Below are 6,000 nucleotides of genomic sequence, written 5' to 3'. Positions count from 1 at the left end.
GTATGGAGGCAGTTAGGAGACAAACAAGCAGCCTGTGCAAGTAGAGCAATAAGCCAACGTTCTCACACCATCTATATTTCTATTCTTCCTGGTGGACAGTGATTAGAGCATATGATAAGCGCAAAACCAGAGCCTAACATCTTTGCTTTACAAAACCAAAATACATATTAGGTGGGCTGTACTGAATAGCGAAACGTGCCTCTGTAACTCAAACACTGAACATACTGAGCAGAAATAACTAGATACTTGCTAACTTCCTCTGTTTTAGCAAACTCTTCACTACTGGATTCTGTCCAAGGCTCTAGTTTCACTTGCCAATCACCAAAACAACCACTCTCGCTGGTGACAACCTCCCCTGCAGAAAGATCCACGAGCTTTGCTACTGACACAGCTGTGGGAATTCAGTAACGCTACCATCTATACTTCCTTGATGTCACACATGGGAGCAGCCAGGAGAACTAATTTTCCTCCACCTCAGGTAGATCATCTGTCTATATGAGTTTTCTCCTCACCTCAGTCAGCATTCCACCAACCTTTTCTAGTGAATTCTTCTACGACCATGTATGATCAAACACAGTGAATGTAGATCTATGGCACGTGGTTATCTCCAGCGCCTACCATTGGCTGCAGAACAGCTGAGCTATGGTAGCATTGTATGTAATACAAATTTCAGGTTTTGATTTAAAAAAAAGTGAATAACTTTGTGGCCATCACTGTTTCCTGGCTATCAAAAATCTGATGCTCTGCAAATACATGAGGCACCAACACACAACCATATTGCTGGATCAGCCAAGTTTTGCAACACTGTTCTTTCCCTTACAAGCTCCTTTTGATCCATGTTTGGTTCCCTCTAACAGTCTTACAGGCATTATTTATGAGATAATTGGCATATTCACATCATGGAAGTCTGGAGAGTGCAAAAGAGGAATAAAAATTTAGGGTACTTTTCATTTTTGGCTGTTCAGAACAATCCAGAGGATGCAGAAAATTATTTCTATCTAACCCTTGTTCAGCATCCTTCCTTCCTGCATGTCCTAAGTTTCAATTCAGGTTTCGTTGTTATTTACAGCTATACATTGATATACAAAGAACTACATGAAGACTCATAGGATACTGAGAACAAGCTTGTAATCCTGCCTCTCAGAGTCTATGTGAGCTGTTGTTAAACATGATTTTCCAGCTACTGATTAATTATTTTGTCAAAAACAAAACCTATGATTTTAAAGAAAGTACCCAGATTTAGTCTGGTTGAGCAAACAGATTATGTATTTAATTGTAAATGGGCTGTAAACATCTGAGATCTTTACATATGGAGAAAATAATAGTATCTATATTTAGATACTTCAGTGAAGCTTGGGTTTTTACAGGATTAAGCTGGAAAAATCAAAGTGATATATTTTGATCTCTTGGTATTTTTTGATATCTCTTGATCAGCTTAATTTGAAGGTGAAAACAAATGTATGTTAGAGATATCCAGAGATATCCATCCCTGTGCAATTTGTCTGAAAAAGCAAATAATTTCTTGCAACACAATGAACCCCAGAAAAATAAGGGGAAAATAAGGTTTTTTTAGACTATGTCATTCATACAGAAGAAAACAACTATTTTTGCTACAATATGCTTATAAATATGAAGGATAAATCACAGCAAAACTATTTACATCAAGCCATCTAATAGCATATTTATTGAGGTTTGTTTGGAGAAGTATTTGTTAATTAAATATATTATTTATCATCCAGCTATGATTTTTATCACCTATCCAATAGGCTATCTTTCTGGAGTTTCAACTACTAAATTTCTAGCATACTGAACAATTACTAGTTTTGAAAACTAATAATCCCTGACTTTTTTTTTTTTATTCTTGTGCTGGTATTTTCTGTAAACTTACGACAGGAAAGATTCTTTCCAAAGCTTATAGTAGATTTATAAAAGATAATGTGTTTAATGGTTTAAAAACCTGATTCCTCGCAGTACTGCAGGCCTAGAAAAAAAAGATGTTTTACTCTGAACCACCAAAAAGTGAAGATTTTTTTGTGATTTTTGAAAGGGGAACCAGATCCCAAGATACTGATTTCAATATCATGGCAATTTCCTATTGTAGAAAAGCTAGGAATTTTAGACCTGATACATTTTATTTGTCTTTGGTTTTGGAATTCCAATTACTAGTCCATTTGTAATTTTGTATTCTAAAAAACCTACTTGGAGCCACGGTAACTATACCACTTGCCTTCTCGAGAAGCTTCCAAAGCATCTCAGAGTGGTTTTGTACCACACGTGTTACATGCATCTTAAGACACTCTGCAAGATGATTTAATGCTTTATTATAGTACATGATGAGGATAATCTTCAAAATTTACTAAAGGTTGCCTCTTCCATGAAGCCTAATGGTTCATGTCTTTTTTTCACCCTCTCTCAAGTAGGTTCCCCTCTTTTCTTCTGCGTGTCCCTCATGACAATTTTCTACTCCGCTGGCCCCTAGTCCATTAATTTTTCCCTTCATCAAAGATCATCAACACTTCTCCATGTCCATCCTTTAAAATTCTTCTTCCAAATGTCACCCAGAAATTGGATACAACAGAGATTAGCACTGTAGGAAGCTGCAGGGTAAAACAGAAAGGCTTTGCCCTCGCAGAAATAACAAATTATGTGCCCTCCATTTGGTTCTGTGCATCAGTTGGAAGAAGCGGTGAAGCTGGCACCTTGTCACTGTACTGTGGCGGAGACAATGAAGAATCCGCCTCTAATTCTTTTTGACACAAAAGAAGACAGGAGAGAGAAAAACCGTGACCACCTTGATCTTCAGTTCCCCCTTCCTGTGAGAGCAGGATGACAGTGATGTTTCCTGCATGTTGTGGCTGAGCAGAAGAAAAGTCAGGGGTACCTGAAATACCGCGCATTCCCGAGAAAACACCTAACAGTCCTCAGAGTATTCTCCGTAGCTCAAAAATACCTTAAAAGAAAGAAAAGTAGCCGTTTACCCAGTTGAATCAATACCTGTCATAAACACTACCTTTCCTTTGAAAGATTATATCGCCGTACTTTTAGCTTGTCAACATTTCCAAGTACTAGGTGTATTTTTATCAAAGCAAAGAAATGCTTATATCCTCAGAACTTCCATCTGCAAATTAAAAAAAAATAATTAAAAAATGTAAACTATAAATGAAACAGTGACTGGAATTTCTTTCTGAAAACACTGTATTGAGTTACTAACAAGTTCCTAGTAGAGAAAACTCTTTCAAATTACTTATACCTAGTGGTTTAATGTCAGGTATGCTCACCTTCTTGAATTTTACTGTTGCATAGGGAGCGAAGAGTGTTGTCCCTTTTGCACTTTACCTCTTATTTTCTTCATACTTTCCAGATATACTCTAAAAATCATTGGGAATTTCCAGCTTAAGTGAAAAAATATGCAGATCTATGTTCAACAAAGGTAGCCGTTTAACAATCTCTAGCGAACACAAGACAGCTGACAGCTGAATGTTACAAATGGGGCCTCAGAAACAGGGCTTAGCAATTTTGTTTAAGATCACAAGTTCCTAACCAACACTTGAGCCACAGAAGAATGTCCATTAGCTGCTATAAAAGCAAAATTGGTAGGGCTTTGTGATTCAGTGGAGGGCCTGAAAGGCACACACAAGCAGACACACACCAACACACTGGAGAGTAGTAGAAGTTCTTCAATTTGAATAATTTCCACTCTTTTTTCTTCCTCTTACTAATATGAAATCATGTTTCGTTTCAGTTAAGAATGTTTTTCTGCTCTACATTTAATCATGTTCACATTTCTTTCCAGTTTAGCTCCCACTGGTCTCTTTACATAGCATCCAGTATGATTTTATATTGCGAAGAAGAAAAAAATCTGTAGCTAGAGTTGCTTTGTACCACTGTTGTTTTCTTTAATCTTTTGTTTGATGCATGGAAAGATGCTAACCTTTCTGTGCTATCTTAACCGCAGTGATCTGGGAGCAAAGCAAATGAGATTTAGTAGATACGTTTCTGTCGTTGTTATTAAACTTCATATGCTTTGCTATGTAGGCAACGTGTTTTATTTCTCTTAACTTGAAAGAGGTTTCTGTCTTATTGTTGCAATTTATTAAGGGCAAACAATCTAGGGCTTATAATAGGCCTGTAGGCAGAACAAAGCCCTTGTCAAATGGAAGGGTTGGCTGCTCAGCTGGGTAGCATGTAAATGTGCAAAAAGAACTGTTCTGTTCAAAGACACTAGACATGCTTTTTAAATAAAACATCTCATATAATTGAGAGTTGCCAGTTAAGTGTTGTGTTGGAAATGTTCATTTAAAAAAAATAATTTAACTGAAGAAATAGAGTTGCAGTATATTTTTTTGTAAATTCTCATAATAAACAAAATCCCACATATCACTAAGGTTTTTTATTAGAGCCTGGACACTGTATGTTTCTAAAATGGCAGTTTATTGTCATTTTATAACACTGTGCTATGCATGTCAGGATAAGTTCATTGATAGCTGTATTCACCTGGGCAGACTGTGTAAACTTGATCTTATCCAAGACATATTTTTGGGTTTGTTTTTAATATATGAGATCACTCTGCTTCTTACTTTGACACAGTATCACGTCTCAAAAATTAAGACAGTTTCTCATTCTATAGCTCATTTAAAATTTCTCATTATGTGCCTCCTTTACAAGAGCTGAAATTAAAATGACAGATAAAGATAACAAAATAATAGGCCTTTTTTTCATGCACTAGTCCACTTGGGCACACGCAGTTCTTTTTTTCCTTTTCTGTTGAAACGGATAATCAGGACAGTATCATCAATTAGATTTTTCACTTTAACTTTTCATAATGTTTCCAGACTTCACTATTTGGCAAAGACAATTGGGACAGATTTCTTTATTTTTTCCTCTGGCCTAAAACTCAAAACCCCCCACTTCCCAAACTGTTACCACCGAAGAGTTTATTAAATGGCTGAAAAAGACAGCTGGTCCCACCATCTGTTAAAAATTTTCAGGGGCCAAATGAAACAGGTTACACCTTTAGCCATGCCAAGTCTTCCAATACCCCCTCCCTCTCACAGCCTGTGGAGGGCTAATCTGAATTTCACGCTCTGATTTTGCTATTGCTAATGTCTGAGCTTCTTATGTGTGCTTCTTGTAGTTGCTTATATTAGTTCTCTAGCAGTAACAAAAGCTCCCCTCTCCTTTCAACCTAGCTCATTTGCAATCAACGGAATCCTGCGTCTATAGTCTCCTTTACAATAAGATACTGTACCTTGAAGGAAACCCACAGAGAACCTAATATCTGACTTTTTGGAGCAACAGAGAAAACCAGGGGTACATTTCTGTTGTTTTGCAGCCACTTTTCTATAAATGCTAATGGAAGTAATTCAGATGTGCCAACAAAGACAGAATCTGCAACACACTGCAGGTGTGAGGGGGCTGAAACAAAAGGGATGCTAACCCTAATGGTATTTCTTGTCATTAACAATTCTTTGATGTTCATACTCGAGGCTCTCTTTTATCTTGTAGTTTTTCAGCCATCTTTGTTAACATGCAGTGCAACTAAATCTTTTTTTCCCTAACCTTTAAAGACATCTGCAAAATGTTTATGCTAAGTTAGTTTCCATAGCATCTTTCTGTAACACACATTGAAGTAAAATGAGATAAAGCTTGCAAGGTTATTATTAAAACATCAGTAAGTTCCTATCATTAAGTGAAAGGAGCAGATCAATAAAAAGAAGCTCTTAATGTTACTTTAATAAGGATGAGTTTCTTGTAACAGGACTGGGGATTAACTTCAGTGTAACAGAAGCGGTGTTTATAATATAGCAGCTCTGTTGATAAGAACCAGTTTGTTTTGCCTGTACTGATTAAAAAAAGAATTAAAAATATCAGTAAGTTCCTATATTAAAGAGCCTTTCACAATATAATATATTTAAGGACATTCTAGTTTTCCAGAAGGGATTTCTCTACCACTAAGTGGGCAATGGCATTCAGTCAAGGCGCTGTAGGAGGAGTTTCTCC

The sequence above is a fragment of the Egretta garzetta genome, unplaced genomic scaffold (genome assembly GCF_000687185.1).
Source record: "Egretta garzetta isolate BGI_Z169 unplaced genomic scaffold, ASM68718v1 scaffold16, whole genome shotgun sequence".
NCBI classification, from domain to species: Eukaryota; Metazoa; Chordata; class Aves; order Pelecaniformes; family Ardeidae; genus Egretta; species Egretta garzetta.
This window is presented reverse-complemented; position numbering follows the sequence as displayed.